The following is a 21,148-nucleotide window of genomic DNA, read 5'->3' as shown; positions in this document are numbered from 1 at the left end:
CTGTTTCGGTAAAACCCAGTGAAGGGCTTTCCGGGTGTTGAGAAGCCCCCACTCCCCTTGATAACTGCAGAGTTTCCTTTCGAGTTTTGAAGTCCTTCCGTGTCATCCCGAGAGACCCCTTTTCTTCCCTTAGAGGAGAACCCTGGTTTTGTTTCCTAATCCCTCCAATTCCTTATTCCATATCTTTTCATGCCTGCATCCGTGAAGTGTTCTCATTACAGGACTCAGCCTTCTAGTTGGTATCCCAACATCAGTAGGCGCATTCTCTGTCATTTTCTGTGCCTGCCCCAAGGAGCCCTCTTGCATTACTTCCCTTGGGCCCCCAAACTAGCTTTTCTCTGCACTTACCCACGCTTATAAGCGCTCCCTTTTTCCTAGCTTTCCTTTCTCTCCTTGAATCCTCAGCGACACTGACACTGAACTTAAACCAGCAGAGAAGTCACAAAGTTCTTTCAGGTCTTTTGTTCAGCCCTAAGGAGGAGCTTGGGTGGGGCAGAGTGCAGCAGGGGTGGAGGGCAAGCGAGTTTCAGCGACTCCAGAGTCTGCTACAGTTGAGTCTGCTACAGTTGCAGAGGTTTTTATTCAGAAACGCTGTCCCTAGCTTTCTGTGTTTGCATCACAAGTTGACTTTCTGGCAACGTTTGTTTTGCAAAGAATGATTAGTTTACCGAAATAATGCATAATGATTTCTAAATGTGCTAGATCCCGGACAGTTAGCAAAACTCTGAAGAACAGTCTCTGTAGACTTCATTATTGGCTGCTGCTTCCTCTCTTTGTAACCAATAGCTTAGCTGCTTGACCGAAAGCTGCTGCAGGACAGGCTGGCTGCCCTCTGTTGTCAGTTCTTCGCTAGGAGGAAGTACTCTGTTGTGATTGTAGCCCCGGGAGTCAGAGACATTTTATCTCACTATGCTGCTTTTCTTACTGAAGAAAACGGATAGCGATATCTCCGGGGTATGCTGGTGCAAATATTCCTGGTTTTTTAAAAATAAACATTTGAGTTACAATGTTTAATAGTTTCCCAAATTTTCTAAGACATTGTCTTCATCTCTTTAACTATTCTGTGTGCTGTTGTACAGATGCTGTATTTTCTGGCCAGCAAGAGCCCTTTAAAGGACTCTAACATTCAGAAGGGGGAAAAATGGCCATTAGCAACTACAAAAGTTAAATAAGATTAATTTGGCTTTAATTGAATAGGACCACAAATCTTTAATATCTTTTTGATTGTAATTTTATCTTTATTTTTGTACATTTACTGTATATAAAAGCCAAAACTGTAAAATCTATCTTAAACAAGTTTTTCACCTTTAGTAACCATTGTAATTGTCAGGATATAAATATATACACACACTCTTATACATAGTATATTTAATTTCTTATGTAGCAGGAAGACTATACATAAACTAGGTTGCACTTTTTATATCCTGGAGATTACTCTGCATCTGTGAAGAGTGCCATTTTGTTTTCTCCCAAATTTCAATCATACAGAATAATTGGAAGAACATTTTAATGAATAACTCTTGCTTATGATCTGGATTAATTTGATTTTGCTGAAAATCAGAAAGTAAATTGCTGATACCATAAAATTCCTAAACACTGCAGCATGCATACTCTAATATGAGGATACTGTATATAACCACAATTCCATGATCATAAGTGGTATAATTAATAGTATATCTTAATATTGTGTCCATATTTAGGTTTTCTCAATTGTCACAAAGATAATTTTTATAATTAACTTTGAAACCAAGATCAAAAGTTTGTATATTAAAATTAGCCATTTCATTGTTAGGTTTTATAGTCAATTTCATTATAGAGAATTCTTTATTTCTGTGTTATTTTGCTTTCTATCAGTGGATTTTGGTAAGTTCACACATTCATGGCCCTCTATACTATATCTAGGCTGAGCAAGATATCCATCCAAAGAGAATAGATTCATCAAAAGCCAGTACATGGATAGGGATAAATCCTGGTGCCACTACCAGTAGCTCCTCAGTCTGTCCCAGACATGCAACTGTCAACCACATTCAGAGGAACTAGTTTGATCCTATGCTGTTCCTTCCCAGTCCCATTGGAGTTGGTGAGCTCCCATTAGCTCAGGTAGACTGTTTCAGTGGGTGTCCCCATCATGGTCTTGACTTCTTTGATCATATTTTTATTCCTCCCTCTCTTCACTTGGACTTTGGACACTCAGTCCAGCAGCACTGGAATGCCATATTGGAGACATACAGTGTGTAATATTTTATATCATGTGTTGTGACTTTGATATTCAATAATGTTGCATGTTTTGGTAGGTTGTTCCTGTAAATCATGGAGTAATATTCTCTTGTAAATGCATATTGAGAATACACATTAAAAAATTGGATTAAAACATATATATTCGCAGTGTACAAAGTGGTTGTATTTTCTTTTTGTCCTGGCCTGACAGAAGCAATTAAGAGAGTAAAGAGGCATATTGGTTACTTTTGTGTTTCTGTAATAAAATGCCATGTCAAAACCAACCTAAGGAACAGAGAATTTATTTTAGGTTATGGATTGAGAGAGGCGGAGTCTATCCTGGTGGGGAAGGCATGGCAACAGTCGGGAATGGCATGGTGGTAGGAGCAGGAAACTGGTCAATCACATTTCCATCTGCAAACATGAAGCAGAGAGAGACAAGGAAATGGGATGTGCCTGTATACTCTCCGTATCTGCCCCAGTGATGTGTATTTCTAGCAGGGTTCTGTCTCATAGAGGTTCCATCATCCCTCCCCCAAACATTGTTACCAATTGGAGACCATGTGTTCAAACACATGAGGTTATAAAAGATAATTTTCTTTTAAGCCAACACAGAGGTTTATTTTGGCTCATGGTATAGACAATATCAGTCCACCATGGTGGAAAGGCATGAAAGTAGGGGTGGCTTTGCCCATGGCAAAGAACCTTTTCTGAAGGCAGTTCACATCTTGGCAGATCAAGAAGCAAATGGAGGGCTGGAAGCAGGGCCAGGCTATAACAGCATCCCCAAATGTGGAACACACATTTAGAAACATGATCTGGTGGGGGACATTTCTTATTTAAGCTATAACAGTGATACTTTGATGTATGTATATATTATGAAGCGATTAGATCAAGCAATTTAACACATCTATCACCCCACAGAATTTTGTAATGAGAACATTTTTTTTATTGTTTTAGGACATTTCAAGTTTACATTACATTTTTATTAACTGTAATTACCATGCTGTGTACTGTATCCCCAGAACTTACTCATCCTGTCTGAAGCTTTGTTCCTTTAAATCAGCATCTCTATATTTCCCTCTGTGACTTTCATGTTCCTGGCAGTTAGCCAACATCTCTATATTCCCCTCCACTACTCCCAAAGTCCTGGTAGCCAGCTTTTGCTTTATGCTTCTGTGAGTTTGACTTTTTAAAAGATATTATTTACAACTGAGATCACAGTGTTTGTCTTTCTGTGTCTGGTTTACAACAGTTAGTGTAATTCCCTCCAGGTTCATGCATAAATTACAAATACTAGGATTTTCTTTTTGTTTTAACTATGTCTCAAATGCTTAGTTAATCTTACATTCAATGTTTATCCAATGATGGCCACTTAGGTTGATTCCCTGTCTTGTTGAATGGAAATAATGCTGCAACAATCACAGGTGTGCTGATCTCCCTTTGGATATATATCTGGAAATGGGGTTGCAAGGTAGTTATATTTTTAGTTACCTGAGGATTCTTCATGTTGTTTTTATAATGGCAATACTAATTTAAATTTCCACCATCAGCATTCAAGGGCTCCAATTTATCTACATCCTTGTCTACAGAAAATATCTTTTTCTACTATGCCTATATGAGCTGATACTTTGTTACTTGGTTTGCATCCCCATGATTAGAGGTGGATATGCCCCTTTGCATGTACGTGTTGGCCACTTGTATGTCTCCTTTTGAGAACTCTCAATTCAAGTGCTTTATCCCATTTTAACATTAGGGATTTTTTTGGTCTTCTTTCTGTTGAGTTCTTTTAATTGTTATGTATGTTCATACTAACCCTGTATTAAATATTTGGTTTCGTGTGATTTACACATATTTTCCCATTCCATTCTCTTCTCTTAGTCTGTTAATTGGTTCCTTCGATCTGCTGAAGCTTTCTGAGTTGATACTGTCTGTGCTTTCATTGAGGGTTATTTATTGTATCCTGCCTTTGTTTGTCATGGGTCGTGCTATGGAGAGTCATTGAAGAGACCAGGCTCAGGTAGAGAGCATTCCATGATGGATTGTTGCCAAATTTTCTTCTCTTGTGGTGAAATTTAATATTTTCCTCTATAATAGGTGTTATATAAGCCTGAAATCTCTACTTGTGGCTTGAAGGTGTGCCGCTCTCCTCTCGCCCTCTCCCTCGGGCAGCAGTCTGCTGCAGGACGGTATTAGGAATGACCTTGGAGGTGTGACGTGTGATGCTGTGGTTAAGATGCAAGCGAAACACAGCAGGCAGCAAAGCTTGGGCTGTGTCCCACAGCATTGTGTGTTGTCCAACAGAGCCATATGACTCGGGAGAAAATATACTGCTGGGGAGAAAAGTGTGACTTTCTTAAGGAATCTTTCAGGAATGACATGATATGCCAAGTCACACATTTTTAAAGAGCATCTAAAGAATTACCCTTGCAGAGGTTTTTGTATTTGGTATTGGACACTTATCTTTGACAGGAAAGGACTGCTCTCGCTGTTCTGACTTGGTACTCCCGTCTTACTGCTGAGTATTTCAATGCTCACATCTTTCATGAGAAGGAAGTAAACAATGTAGAGCTTGAATAGGTCAGCACGGGAAGGAGAACTTTCTTTCAGGCTTGTTTTGGTTAATTTTATGTAATTTTAAGTTTTTCATTTCTGTATTTACTTCACCTCAGTATTTAACTCAAGCTAATGACACCATTAGCTTACAGGGCTGTGTCTTTCCAGGGACTGCATCCCTCTGGATCCTTCATAGTTGTGATCCTTACTCAACCAGGCACTGCCATGCTACCGTTAAAAACTTTTGATTGCAAAATATTTGGGGCTAACAGAAAAAATGGAGATAAAGATAATGACAACTTCCCCCATTTAACAATAGTAGATGCTATGGCCTCCCCCACCTAACAATTGATTCATGTTAACTTTGATGTATTTAGAGAAATCAAATGCCACATATGAAATTCAGGTCTCCTTCTACTTCCTTTGATTCTATTTTTCTCCCTTCTGCCTGTGAGTTAAGGTAACAAATACCCACAGATTCTGAAACAGGTGCAAACATACCCTTCAGTTTAGCCTTGGTCAAGCATTTACATGTAGAAATAAATGCCTTGGTTATGCGATTATTTTTCTTTCTCACTAGGATAATTGGTTTATTTGTTACATATGTAGGTCAATTGCATAATTCTCATGTTAAGCGGAAACTTTTGGAACATTTAGTTTTGTTTAATGGCTATTATTATTATTATTAGTTGTTGTTGTTGTTGAACTGAGGACTGTGACATGCTAGGGACATGCTCTGTGACAGAGCCCTGACCTCAGTGCTTTTGTATCTTTTAGAATGGAGGCCCTGGAAGTGCTTACAGGTATCATATATATTATATATTATCATATCATACTTACTGTATCATACATATTACTTTCATAGGATGTCTGTTATAAGGTATACCTTGAAATGTTTTTTCCTCATATTTCTGGAGGCCAAATCCATAAAGTAAAGGCGATGCCAATCTGGCGACTCTAGGTTATGTTCTGGGTTGTAGCTGTGCAAGTGGAGTCTGATCCTAACAGTTTACTTTTCCATGACTGGCCCTGTTCACAGCTTCTGCCCCAAGTAATGAGTATCCAGGTTTTATATTTATTTTCCCTTGTAAAACAGGTCTTGAAAATTAGACATCTGCTGGTGACAGGTGACACACTCTTCAGTGGTCTCCTAGGGAAAGTTTTGTTGTTTCCCTTTAGTAATATTAGTTTCTCTGTTTTTGTAATTTGTTTTGTTGCTGGTAAAGAAATGCTGTAGACTTAAAAGTTTCACATGGTGTGGGAGAATTGTCTATATTCTGTCAATCATGTTTTAAATAGACACTGATTGGCCAGGCAGGAGGTGTAGGTGGGAAAACTAGACAGGAAGTGGAAATGATGCAAGGAGAGCAGGAGAATTCTGGGGAGGAGGAAGCTGATTCCTCCCACTCCTGCCCAGATCACCAAAGCAGCAGGATGTGAGCTGCTCCACTGAAAAAGGTACTGAGTCACATGGCTAACATAGATCAGAAAAATGGGTTAATCAAGATGTGAGAGTTAGCCAGTAAGAAGCCTGACCTAATGGGCCAATCAGCATTATAACTTACAGAGATCTTTGGGTGATTTTCTCTGGGACTAAACAATTGTGGGGACCTGGTGGGAGGACAGAAAAACCCCCAACAAGTAGGTCCCTCATGTTACATTCACATATTTAACATGTACTGTTGGCTTTTAAAATCAGTTTATGTGATTGCAACACATATCCAGGAAATTTACAAACCCAAGTGTGTAATAGAGGTGGTTACCACCCCAGCTGCCCTCCGTTCCCCTCCGCTCACATCCCTTCCTCCTGTTACATCACGTCATAGGTGGGCCTTCTGAAATCCAGTTCTCTTGCTCTGTCTATACATTGTGTGTTTTTTTTTTTACGCCGAACTTCTTTGTAAAACGGAGTGATTTTGGCTCCCTTCTGTGACCCTGCCACGTTTTATGTATCCATCCTGGTGCTGCGGACATTTTGTTGTTCCCAGTGAGAGATCCTACAAGCAATGTGACTGTGAAGTCTCGTATGTCTCTTTGTGATACGTTCAGGATTTTAATTTTGGGTTCAGCAGCATTGCTACTATCACATATTGGTTGCATGGCTACTTGGGTTTTTATATGGAAAACCATTTTATTTGCAAATAAAGGCACCCTGTTTACTACCAACTGATACTTGGTCTAATTTTTTTCTTGCCTTTATTTATGTTATTGCTTAGAATCCTCTCTGTAATGTTAAATGTAGAGGTGGTAGTAGGGGTATTGATCTAGTCTTGAGTTGAAGTTAAGATTCTGAAATTTTACTCATGAGTAAATCATTGAGATTGCTGTTAATAGACTTTTTGTTTAATACCATCTCCCACTTGAAATTGCATGTATAGGCAATCCAATATAAGATTGTAAGGCTTTTATTTGTTGAATTATTTTAGAATTCTTTTATTTCTAATTTTAAAATTATCATTGTCGAATTTTTTTAAATGATTTTCAAGTTTAAGGAAATTATATATTGTCCTATGGTCTGTAAAACTGGACATTAAAAAGATTTATTTTATTCATTTATCTTTTTAGTTACATGCATTTTTGTATGTGTGTGTGTGTGTGTGTGTGTGTGTGTGTGTGTGTGTGCAGGAGCCTGCACAAGCCAGAGGAGGGTGTAATATCCCTTGGAACTGGAATTATGAACCACCTAACAGCAGTGTGGTTTCTCTGCAAGAGCAATAAGTGCTCTAACCACTGAGCCCCATCTCCAACCCTGAAACGTGTTTTTTGACATTGAACTCTTTGTCAATATGTGATAATATGATAAATTATTTTTAGAACATACTGGTTGTATTTGCTTTGCTGGGTTGGACTGAACAGTTTTTAAATTTGTTGTCATTTGTGTTTTTAGTTAAAAGTTTTAGGTCTTCGAAGTACACGAATATTTATCTTTATCCTAGACAGACAGAAACACAAAGAGAAAAGCCTGGGAAATAAAGGACAGGAAAGGCATGTCAGAGATGTTCCTGTCTCTTGTCTTTTTCATTTATTATTATCTGAAAATCCTCAATAAAATGAAATACCAATTTTCAAAAAACCCACTTTGTTTGAAGCATTTTAGATATATGAAACTTTACAAACAATAGCAATGAAAAGCTTCCACCTGCTCCCAGCTTAAGAAATAAGCTTCATAGATAAGAATTCCAGTATTTATCTCTCTGAGAAAATAGCTGCTTCCCTTCTTGGATCTAACCACTGTCCCAAGCCCTTCACAGCCCTCTGCATTCCTCACACTGTCTTATCTACCTGAGGGTCTTGATTACTTCCCTGTGAGGCCTGCCACCATTTCAAAATGCTGATAGTATGACTCTTAAAACACCTGGCTTTGAATAGTTTATAATTCTTGCTTTGTTTCCCACTATACTTTATGATCTGTTTACAGGTTTAATTTCCAAATGCATAGAATTTACATGTGTGTTATTCACACATTTCTACTCTACCCTTCACATATGCAAGTCACATATGCATGCTTACATGAACACATACATACTTGTATTATTTTTTGAGACAAGGTTTCACCATTTTGTCCTGACTGGCCCGAACTCACTGTGTAGACCAGGTTAGCCTCAACTTCACAGCTATTTTACTGCTTCTTCTTCCAAGAGCTGGGATTAGAGTAGGAAGACACTTCTACATTTGATATCATTCAGTAAAACACCTAGAATTAAAGTAGTTACAGACAAGAAGGGGGTGGTTTCAGTGGCACTGAAAAGAAACCATACAGTTATACATATGGGAAACATGCTTTGAGGACATCTCAGAAATTGGCCAGACTTCACCAAGTGTGCGGACCATAATTGCTCAGCTAAGTAAATTCTGATCCAGAAACATTCCATATTCTGGAGTGTTCTCCTGTTGTCTCTGATATGCAGAATCTAGCTAACTACATATATATGAACAAGTGTCCATGTGGGTACAGAATAACATGAAGAAAAGAGAACAAGAAAGGCTAAATATAAAGGATGAGGAAGGACTGAGTGCCGATAGTCCCCATTAAAGTCATACAATTTTCTTAATGGACAAAGGAGGAATGTTTCAAAGGAGTGGTGGGAGTATTTAAAACTTAGCGTAATTCATAAATTTATATGTCCTGTTTTACTATAGGGAAGAGGGAGACTAGAAAGTTTAAACAGTAGGTTTGGAGAATACACCAAGTCCTTGAGAAGATTCTGTTTGGCCCATAGAACAGATGGATTGTAAATGAGTCTTTCTGGTACTCACATTAGTTCCTTTTGTCAAAATATGTGACAGGACCAACGTAAATAAGAAAATGTTTATGTTGGCTCACAATTTCAGTTCATCATGACAGGCAGGAAAGACCTGGCAGTGTTTATGGCAGTGGGAACAAGGTTCCTCACATGGCAGCAGGCCAGGAACCAGCAACTAGATGGGAGTCGGAGGTGTGATTCCCCTTCAAAGGTCTGTCCCACTGACCTAAATCTGAGATTCTAAAACTTCTTTCAAAGCATCACACGTGCCTAACAGGAAATGAAGTGCTCCAAACAGGAAGTTGAGGGGATGGTCTACATCATGATATCCCACTTAAAGGTCAAAACGGTAAAATGGCTTCATAATGAAAAATATGCTCAGTCAAAATTTAAGTGTCACTGTAATCTTATCTTTGTTCAGACTCAAGGTGTTCTAGTTTGTTTGCTGGTGCTGAGATAAACAACATGAGCAAAAGCAACCGGAGAGGAAACTGTTTCACCTCACACTTCCAGATCAAAGTCTGTCTTTGAGGAAACTGGGGCAGGAGCTCAAGCCAGGAACCTACAGGTAGCAACCACCAAGGATTGCGGCTTTACTGCCTGCTCTCCTTGGCTCACTCTGCTCGCTTCCTCATACAGTCCAGGCCACCTGCAGGGGACTGAGTTCTCCTGTATCAGTTAGTAATCAAGAAAATGTCCCACAGATATGCCCACAGACCAGTCTGACTGAGGCGGTTCTCCAACTGGGACTGCCTCAGATAACTTAGGGCTGTGTCAAGTTAACAGTTGAGATTAACTAGGAGATGCCACTCCTTGTCAACTTGATATGCCAGTATGGCACTTTAAACCATAGCTTTTCCTTTTCTCTCTTTAAGATTTTATACCAAAATTATATAATATGAAACACAGTACAACTTTAAAAGTACCACTGCTTTTAAAATGTATTTTAAAATGTATTTTCTTCTAACTGTGGGCTTCTGTAAAATTTAAAAAAAATGGAAAAACAGAACAAAACCAAATAAGTTATATACATTCTTTCCCAAATGAGAAGAATCATGGTAGTTACAGTAAGAACAGAGCAAAGTCATAGTGTAAATAGCTCAGTGTTTGAGGTCTTGGGATCTGGGACTCACTCATGATCTCTGGGTGCTAAAGGGCTTGGGTCAGTCCACTTCTCTGACTGCGCCATTCACAGCACACAGCCTGTGTCATAAGCTCAAGTCAGCTCCACTCCACTTTTGCCTCTGACCTTGTAGATGTCCCATGGTTCCATCTTCCTTAATACCTCAATGATATCAACCTTTTATTTATCACAGCTATTTTTTATCCCCAGGTGACCAGTATTTATAGTATTGACCCACTCAAGCACAGGAAATTTTCCTTCAAGATTTTTAATTCAAATATTTGAGTCACCTTGATAGAGTCCGAGTGACTCTCAAATGTCCCTCAAACGTCACTCCTGGTACCCATTTCTATTGTGGTTTGCCTTTTTGTTGCTGTGGTAAACAATATGGCCAAAAGGAATTTGGAGAGGAAAAGTTTTATTTGATATTAAAATTCTAGGTCAAAGTGTATCGTAGAGGGAAATCAGGCAGGAACCTGGAGGTAGGAATCATGGAGGAATGCTGCTTACTGCTGGGCTCTCTCTGGCTTGCTCAGTTAGCTTTCTTATATAGCTTCTCCCACCTGCCAAGGCACCCCCCACAGTGGGACAAGCAGTTAAGAAAATCCCCACAGATATGCTCACAGGCCAGTCTGATGAAGGAAGTCCCACAATTGGAACTCTCTCAGACAACCCAGGGTGGGGGTCAAGTTGCCAACTGAAACTAATTAGGATGCAAGGTAATTTCATTTTTTTAAACTGTCTTTATTGAGCTATACATTTTTCTCCGCTCCCCTACCTTCCTCCCCTCTCCCCTGTACCCTCCTCCTGTGACCCCCATGCTCCCAATTTACTTAGGAGATCTTGCCTTTTTCTCCTTCCTATGTAGATCAATGCATGTCTCTCTTAGAGGTCTCTTTCTTGTCTAGCTTCTCTGGGATTGTGAAATGTAGGCTTTTTTTTTCTTTATGTCGAAAAGCTACTTATGAGTCAGTGAGTGAGTACATATTTGTCTTTCTGGGTCTGAATTATGTTTTGTTTTGTTTTATTTATATGATCCATCCATTTGCCTACAAATTTCAAGATGTCATTTTTTTCCCACTGTGTAAATGTACCACATTTTCTTTATCCATTTTGTCTTTGGTTGAGGGGCATCTAGATTGTTTCCAGGTTCTGGCTATTACGGACAGTGCTGCTATGAACATAGTTGAGCATATGTCCTTGTGGTTTAATTGAGCATCCTTTGGGTATATACCCAAAAGTGGTATAGATCAAGATCAAGCTAGATCTTGAGGTAAGGGGAACACTCCTCCATTGTTGGTGGGAATGCAAGCTTGTAAAACCACTTTGGAAATCAGTAGGGTGATTTCTAAAAAAATTAGGAAACAATCTCCTGCAAGGTAATTTCTTAACAGGAGTCCATATGCAATCAAAATCAAGTTTCACATTACTCATATAATGTTACAGGGTGCACATTCCCATTACTCAAAGGAGAAAGGTAGGATAGTTGAGACAATGACACCAAAGGAAGATGGAAGCCCTGCAGGGCCAACATTAAAACCCGAGACTCAGTGTTCAGGGCTGGTGCTAGCCTCATCACCGTGAAGTCTCACCCCACTGTGGATAATGTGCTCCCATAGCTACATACCTGGTCCCCCTTCAGTTGACTCTCCACAGTCTATATACTGCAGCATATCCCAAGACCGCAAAGCACACACAGTTAAGGCAGAATTACATGCAGCTGGCCAGGAGGTTTAGGCATGAGCATCTGGAATCTTAGATGAGGTCCAGTGACCCACCTCACCCCTTCCTTCTAAACAATAAGCAAGCCTGATACTGAAGCCCTGTTGAAGTAACCACAGCTGTTCTGACAAGCATGATGTCTGCTATGCTCAGAGGCTAACACACTGCTACCTGCTCTTTATGTCCTTGGGGCAGGGAGGCTGCGAGTCAGTAGCTCTTACAACTCACCTGTTGCCTAACAGCACTGTTGTGAGTGCTATCTTTCTGAATGAAAATCAAGTGGATTTCAGTTTTATATCTAGGGGATTCAAGGTGAGGTGTCTTACCCTCAGACACCTTTCCTATCAGTGTGATTGGCCTGGGGATTTCTTTTTAAGATGCTTACTTCTTTAACAGTTACAGAATCTGCACCTACATGGTCTACACTATTAAATACAGTGTTTCCGAATTGTATCTAATATATATATATATATATATATATATATATATATATATATATATAAAATTTATATATATTTGTTCTGGTTTTGGCTCTGAATTGTCACTATAAACCTGGTTAAAGCAGCCAGTAATAACCATGCTACAACCTGGAAGCCATGCTGTCTGGGAATTTCCTCCACAAAATAAATTACTCTGAGGCTTTTGAGTTCAGACTCACTTAAAACTCCAGGAAATGGGCAGACTGAAGTAAATTTCTTGCTCAGTTCTCTATGGAACGCTTGTGGCCATTTGATGCTTGTGGGACCTGTCTTTTCTGACCTCTTTTCTATCAGCATCCTGACCTCTGGACTCTTCCTGGAATGTCCTGCTAAGCTTTGCTCACAGTGTTTCAGAGCTGCTCCAGCTTGTAGCTCTAAATTCTTCCACAGTCTTCTGTAAACCAATTCCAGTAGCCTAGGGACCACAAGGTTCAATAGTAGCAATCAAAATCAATGTTGTATTTTAGTGACCAAAATGTTAGACAGAAACAATGTGAGGGATAAAAGTTTATTTTGCCTCATCGTTTCAGAAGGACATCAGTCTATCATGACAGGAATGGTATGCCAGCAGGAGCATGTAGTTGATTCCGCATATAGTAGCAGGCCAGGACCAGAGAACTAGACCAGGACCAGTGGCGACTATAAGTTGCAAAGGTTTGTTCCTAGTGGTCTGCATCCACCAGCTAGTGTCCCACGTCCCCAGACTTTTACAACCTCCCAAAGTACTGCCATGAGCTGGGGACCAAGTACTCAAAATATGGTATGTGGGCGGGGGGCATCCTCGATTGAAATCATAGCAGGACGGTGGTGAAAGAAGGTCTGTTCAGTGTGCGTCAGACTTTACTCTTTCCTGTTATGAGATTAATTGACATAAACTCAAGAGTGGACTCTGGTCAGTGCTCCTCCTGGTAGGTTTCAGCTTCAGGTGGACTAGGGAAGTCTGTTGAAAATGTCTATGTCCTACATTTTCAACAGACCTCTCAGAGGTGGAAAGAAGGGAAAATCATGGGATCCAAGGAAGTTATAGGGCTTTGAATTGTCTTTAGATCAAATTGCTCCGTGTGACAGAATATATCTGCGAAATACATTTGTAGTACTGTTACCTGATCCTAGCTGTAGGTCTCATGTCTTGTTTCTTCCACTCAACACAGTTCCTTGGAAATCTGCCCCCGTTGCTGCATTTGTCTCGCTTCTTCTTACTGCTGGAACGTATTCCTGGAATCGAAACCTTACACGTCATTACAATGTGCAAACCTTTTGGTGTCTAGCTTTCCCTCTTTGTCTAGTACCCATAACCAGAAGAAACAGAATTGAATTAATAAAGTGGAATGGAGATCATATATAGTTGGTTCTTGACATAAGCTGAAAATAACTTCTTTCTGGCCCCCAATCTGTTCTCCTGGGATCTTTATTTTTTTAAAGCTTTGTGTGTGTGTGTGTGTGTGTGTGTGTGTACACTGTGTTGTGTGGGTGCTTGTGGAGGCCGTCGGGGGTGGTGGCAACTGATCTAGAGGAGCAGTGTGTGCTCTTTACCATGAGCCTCTCTCTGCCCCCTCTAGAGATCTTAAACAGAGGAACACCTGGAGTTGGGGTGAGGGCTTCACACGGCGTCGGGAAACTGGGGTAGTATGTGCTGTCAGGAGTCTGGAGTGTCTGGATCTTGTCTCGATCCTCAGGGTTTTCTGTGGAGCTTCTGAATAAGCTTGCATTTACTTCCTTCAGTTTTACTTTGTGGTTCTTAAATGGAAACTGCTGTGCTGTTGTGTTTATGCTCACTCGTGAGGCCGTTTCCGGAAGTGGATCAGGCTCTGGGTGCTTATTAAGCAGGAGGCTCACATCCTTCATGTTTCGAAGTAAACAGTTAATTTTCCCTGAGGATTTGCCACTGGGAAGGACTTTGGAGTCAGACATCTTTTAATCCAGCAGTTTTCATCTGGTTACCTCTTGCAGTATGAAGCTGGGCAATAGTTTTTAATTTATTCTGCATTTGTCTCTTGGTGGGTGAGCTTAATGAATTTTTCTTTACTATAATTGTGGTAAAGATAGATTTGCTGCTGTCACTTTGCTCTTCGTTCTCTGTGTCGTGGGACTTTGTTTCTCTCATTATTGCCTCTGTCTTAGTCTATCTTTGTCTTGAAGAGACACATGACCATGGCAACCCTCAGGAAAGCATTTAGTTTGGGCTTGCTTACAGTTTCAGAGGTTTAGTCCATTATCATTATGGAGGGAAGCATGGCAGCATGCAGACAGACATGGTGCTGGAGAGGTAGCTGGAGGTAGCTGGGAATTCTGGCAGGCAGAGGAGAAAGAGAGAGAGAGAGAGAGAGAGAGAGAGAGAGAGAGAGAGAGAGAGAGAGAGAAAGTCATTGTGCCTGACTTGAGTTTTGAAACTTCAATGTCCACTCATCCCCAGTGAAATACTTCTTCCAACAAGGTTTCAAATTCTCTAATCCTTATGAGCCTTTGGGGGCCATTTTCATTCAAACCAACACAGTCTCTTCCTTTTGTTCTGATTTTCTTACTGTTTTATTTTAGTTTATTTTTGTGAGTGATTGATATGAGGACCACAATTAACATTTTAAATATTTGCTATATAAGTTTATTCTACTTGTTTACATTCAGTTTTATCATAATTTTAACTGATTTCTTTAGTTCCATTTACTTAGAAATCTTTTCTGCCTATTTATTTATTTACTTATTTTACATCCCAACTCCAGCTTCCTCTCCTTTCTCTCCTTCCAGTCCCTCCTCCCAACTCCCCCTTTGCCCACCTCACCCAATTCCCTCCTCCTCCATTTTTGTTCAATAAAGGGCAGACTTCCCATAGATATCAGCAAAACATGGCATATCAGGTTGCAGTAAGGCTAAGCACCACCCCATGTATTAAGACTGGGCAAGGTGACCCAGCAGGAGGAGTAGGGTCCCAAGAGCCAGCAAGAGTCACAGACAGCCCTTGCTCGCACTGTTAGGAGTTCCACAAGAGGACCAAGCTACACAATTAAAACGTGTCTACAGTCCCGTGTAGGCTCCCTGGTCGTCAATTCAGTCTCTGTGATCCCCTCTGAGCCCAGGTTAGTTGATTCTGTGGGTTTTCTTGTAATGTCCTTGACTCCTCTAGTTCCTACAGTCCTTTTTCCCTCTCTTCAGTGTGGTTACCAAGCTCAGCCTAATGTCTGGCTGTAGGTCTCTGTTTTCATCAGTTGCTGGATGAAACCTCTCTGATGATAATTGAACTATAGGCAATCTATGAGTATAGCAGAATTTTTTTTGAAAATTTCTTTGTACAATAGATTCTCATCATTCTCTTCTCTTCCCCAGATCCTTCCAGATCCTCCCCACCTCCCCATCCATCCTATTCCATGCTCTTTCTTTCTCTCTTTTTTAGAAAACAGGCCCCTGCCAAGAAAAAGCCCTATAAGAAACACACAGAAAACAAAACAAATACCCAACAAAACACGAAATTGGAAACTCTAATATACAAGCAAAAGACAAATCAATATGGGACAAAAGATTTCCAAAAATAGCCCTAAATTTGTTTTGGATTGGCCATCCACTGCTGGGCATGGTGCCTGCGCTTACATATGGTTTGTACACTTAGATGCCATTAGGGAAAACTAAGTTTGCCTTTGCAAGTTGGTGTCAACTGTAATTTGCCAATTACTTTTTGTTGGTTTCATTTTGCTACTAATTGATATAAGGTTTACAATTGCTATCTTAAATTATATTAGTATATTTTAGATTAATGTACGTTTAATTTCAGCAACACACCTAAAATTTTTGTTTCTGTTTTGTTGTTTCCTTCCCTCATTATAATATTATTGTCATAAAATTACATCTTTGAACATATAAAAATTACTTCCTTGAGAATTTCACACATATATACAGTATATTTTGAACATATTTACCCCTACATTTCCAGTTTCCCCTAACTCCTCCCAGATCCACCCCACCTCCCCACCTCTCCTGACTTTGGTGTCCACTTTTTCTTTAAATGACTATGGAGTTTGATTTACAGCAGTATCGTAATTGTTGCTTTCTGAGATAATCGTTTTTGTTTGTTTTCCTGTCACTACTGGGAGTCAAAACTAGGGCCTCATGTACAGTAGTCAATTGCTCTGTTGCTGAGCTACAGTTCCAGCCTTGCCATTGTCTGTTAAATTACAGAAAAAAACCCACAAGCACATAGTTCAGCTAATGACGCTGTATATTTTTTCATGTAGCTCTGTGAGAGGCCAATGTCCTCTTCTGTACCGGAGCTCTAGTGAGGACGGATTACTTTCCTTATTTTGATCTGGCAATCTCTTTATTTCCCTTCCTTTGTGAATAGTTTTTCTGTTTATTAAATCATTTTTCAAAGTTTTCTTCTTTTGGCTAAGTCATTTTACTTTTATCTGGCTTTATGATATGCTTTTTTCCTTTTGCTTTTAAGATTTGTCTTCTTGAATGTCCATTGCTTTCTTCTTTTTTTTAACTGAAAATTTGTTATGGTGATTATCCTCTGGCTCATATTCATGTCACGAGGCTTCTTTACCCATGAGCCTTCCTGCTGGCTACCTGTTTTGTGTATGTTACAAATTGGAAGGGACTCCAGTGAGGACAATGTGACAAATTTGGCTTTAATAAGATTAGGAAATGAAGCTAACAGAATGAGATTTGCTGAGAAAATTGATTGTGAATTACTAGGGTGAAAGTAAAAAACAGAGTAGTAGAGAAGAAAATGGAGTAAAAAGTATGTGACACAAAAATATTCCCAACTTCTATGTACAAGGAATATGAAGTTTCAATCCCCTGTTCAGTATCATAGTCAGCGCTGACAAGGAAAACCATTAGGGTTTCACTCTGGTAAGAATGGTATTGGTGACTCGCACAGATGAATTGTTGGTACTGTCCCAAGTGCTATGAATGTATTGACCAAATCTTATTGTTCATTTACTTTGTGACATTGCTGGTAATCACCTTAACTTTCTTAGAACTCTGATATGCTCGTGTATAAAATATCTGTCACTATACTAAATAATCTCTAAAAGTTTTTAATTCTGAAAGCTTATGTTTTTGGTATAAATGATGAGGAACATAACATCTCTGTCTTCAGAGAATTTATAACCAGATCAAAGAGGTGAGACATCCATGCTACTTCCTTAGACAGACACAGATAATGGTCTGACTATAAGAGAACTACACCGTCCTATTAGGGTTTAAATCATATGCGTGCACTATTAAGATGGCAGCAAATGTTTGAATGATATTAAACTATCATAACTGGTGAGTCAAGATGCTTTGGGTTACATATGACTTGGTGGGTGGCAGAAGTAAATGCAGACTAGATGGAATGGAAGAACAGGGAGCAGAATGGCTGCTTCTTACTTTCTATTACATTTTTATGATGTAGGCAGCAGGAAAATGTGGGATAGGAAACTGATGTGTATGTTTGGAAAAAAGTTTAAATATTCTTCTTCCTTGAGATAGGATCTCATTATGTAGCCAAGGGTATCCTTGAACTTATGATTCTCCTGCTTCAGTGTCTTGAGTACTAGGATTATGAAAACAGGCTCCTAATATTTTGAATATATCATTAGGGGTGGGGTATTACATAATATTATTATGCTGGATTTAAATCCAAAGACTTTAATATTCCATTAATGATATGGCTGAACAATGATAGAGGAATGTGTCAGGGATTGAAGAGAATGTGATATGATGTTTAGAAGCTCAATGCTTTCCCTGTATTCATTCTGCCAATTGTAAGAGTGTGGAGGTATGAGTGAGAATGGTCCCCATTGGTTCATGTATTTGAATGCTTGGCCTTAAGTTAGTGCAATTGTTTGGGAAAGGTTTGGAGGTGTGTTATTGTTGGAAGAGGTATATAAGGGGGCTGGAATTTGAGGTTTCAAAAGCCCAAATCCTTTCCAATTAGCTTTTTCTGCCTTGTGTGTGTGGATTAAGATGTAAGCTCTCAGCTCCTGTACCAGTGTCGTGCCTCCACCATGATGCTCTTGGACTCTAAGCCTCTGAAACTGTAAGCCCCTTATAAACTTCTTTTCTCTAAAAGTTGTCCTATTCATGGTGCCTTATCTCAGCAATAGAAAAGTAACCAAGACAATGAGGATAGTTAAATGTTACTTAATATTTAACATATACTTGATTAGACTAGAAAATGAGTTTTGAGGCGTTGAAATGATCCTGTCGCTTCTGATGAGAGAATGAATGGACATCGGTCTTAGAATCTGTGTGCTTGGCCAATATAAAAGCTCTTCAGGGTGATCAGAAATAGAGCCATACTTTTCTGAAGTTTTGTTTCTGTTCTAGAGTATAGTGCTTTATTTCTGATGCGCTCACTCCTTTGTGATTAAATGATGTTGAATAACTTCATGTCAGAATTCATCAGGAAATGAGAGCCAAAGGCTGATTGTTTAAAATAATTATTATGGCATGTCCCAAAAGTCAGTACATAGAGTTTTAAATGTGGCACAAATAACCAAATAGAAAATGAAGGTTTCTAAACATAATAAAGGCATTACACAGCAAGCTAACAGCCAACATCAAACTAAATGGAAGAAACTCTCAGCAATTCCACTGAAATCAGAAACAAGAGAAGGTTGTCCACTCTCTCCATATCTAATCAATATAGTTCTTGAGGTCCTAGAGAGCAATAAGACACCAAAAGGAGATCAAGGGGGATACAAATCAGAAAAGAAGACGTCGAAATCTCACTTTTTTCTGATGATATAATAGTTTATATAAATGATCCCAAAAATTCTACCAAGAAACTTCTGCAACTCATAAACACTTTCAGCCATTTATCAGGATACAAGATTAACTTAAAAAAAGTCAGTAGCCCTCCTGTACACAGATGATAAAAGGACAGGGAAAGAAATCAGCGAAACAACACCCTTCACAATAGCCACAAAGAGCATAAAATATCTTGGAGTAACTCTAACCAAACAAGTGTAAGACTTGTATGACAAGATCTTTAAATCTTTGAAGAAAGAAATTGAAGAAGACACCAGAAAGTGGAAAGATCTCCCATGCTCTTGGGTAGGCAGAATTAACATAGTAAAAATGGCAATCTTACCAAAAGCAATCTACAGATTCAGTGCAATGCCCATGAAAATCCCAGCAAAATTCTTCACAGACCTCGAAAGAACAGTACTCAACTTCATATGGAAAAGCAAAAAACCCAGGACAGCCAAAACAATCCTGTACAATAAAAGAACTTCTGGAGGCATCACAATCCCTGACTTCAAACTCTGCTATAGAGCTACAGTACTGAAAACAGCCTGGTATTGGCATAAGAACATACAGGAGGACCAATGGAACCAAATAGAAGACCCGGATATTAATCCACACACCTTCGAATATTTGATTTTTGCCAAAGAAGCAAAAAAAATCAAATGTAAAAACGAAAGCATATTTAACAAATGATGCTGACATAAGTGGATATCGACATGTAGAATGAAAATAGACCCATATCTTTCACCATGCACGAAACTCAAGTCCAGTGGATCAAAGACCTCAACATAAAGCCAGCCACACTGAACCTTATTTAAAAGAAAGTGAGAAGTACACTTGAACGCAGTGACACAGGAGACCACTTCCTAAATATAGCCCCAGCAGAACAGACACTGAGAGAAACAATTAATAAATGGGACCTCCTGAAACTGAAAACTTCTGTAAAGCAAAGGACACGGTCAACAAGACAAAATGACAGCCTACAGAATGGGAAAAGATCTGCATTCATAACAGACAGAGGTCTGATCTCCAAAATGTACAAAGAACTCAAGAAATTGGACACCAAGAGAATACATAATCCAATAAAAAAATGGAGTACAGACTTAAAGAGAGAACACTCAGCAGAGGAATCTAAAATGTCTGAAAAACACTTAAAGAAATGTTCTACATCCTTAGTCATCAGAGAAATGCAAATCAAAACAACTCCATCTTACCCCTGTAAGAATGTCTAAGATCAAAAACATTGATGACAGCTTACGCTGGTGAGGTTGTGGGGAAAAGGGAACACTTCTGCATTGCTGGTGGGAATGCAAGCTGGTACAGCCCCTTTGTATGTCAGTGTGGTGACTTCTCAGAAAATTAGGAAACAACCTTCCTCAAGACCCAGTAATACTGCTTTTGGGTATATATCCAAAGGATGTTCAATTGTGCCACACGGACATGTGCTCAACTATGTTCATAGCAGCATTGTTTGTCATAGCCAGAACCCGAAAACAACCTAAATGCCCCTTGATTGAAGAATGGATAAGGAAAATGTGGTACATTTACACAATGGAGTACTACAAAGCAGAAAAAAAAATGACATCTTGAATTTTGCAGGAAAATGGATGGAGCTAGAAAACACATTTTGAGTGAGGTAACCCAGACACAGAAAGACAATTATCACATGTACTCACTTATAGGTGGTTTTTAAACATAAAGCAAAGAAAACCAGCCTACAAAACACAATCCCAGAGAACTTAGACAACAATGAGGACACTAAGTGAGACTTACATAGATCTAATCTACATGGGAAGTAGAAAGTAGAAAAAGGCAAGCTCTCCTGAGTAAATTGGAAGCACAGGGAACTTGGGGGAGGGTTGAAGAAGGGAGTGGAGAGTCAGGGAGGGGAGCAGAGAAAAATGTAGAGCTCAATAAAAATCAATTAAAAAATGACACGCTTCTAAGAGGGAAGGAATTAAAAAGGGTACCGTACTGAACTCTGAGCATTTGAGGCTCCTGTCCCCGTGGGCAGCAACTTTTCACCACCACATTTCTTTGTGGGATAGCTCAGTGCATTCCAGTGTTGTTATAGCCAC

General features: G+C 39.4%; 1 protein-coding gene across 1 annotated transcript in view; it reads left to right on the top strand.

Annotated features, from left to right (window-relative positions):
- Positions 1-21,148, top strand: part of Spata6 (spermatogenesis associated 6) — a 98,616-nt gene that overhangs the window by 800 nt on the left and 76,668 nt on the right. The window lies entirely within an intron of this gene.

Source organism: Myodes glareolus, chromosome 3 (genome assembly GCF_982192425.1).
Source record: "Myodes glareolus chromosome 3, mMyoGla1.1, whole genome shotgun sequence".
Lineage (NCBI taxonomy): Eukaryota > Metazoa > Chordata > Mammalia > Rodentia > Cricetidae > Myodes > Myodes glareolus.
The sequence above is the reverse complement of the archived record's forward strand: the minus strand, read 5'-3'. Positions and strand labels throughout refer to the sequence as shown.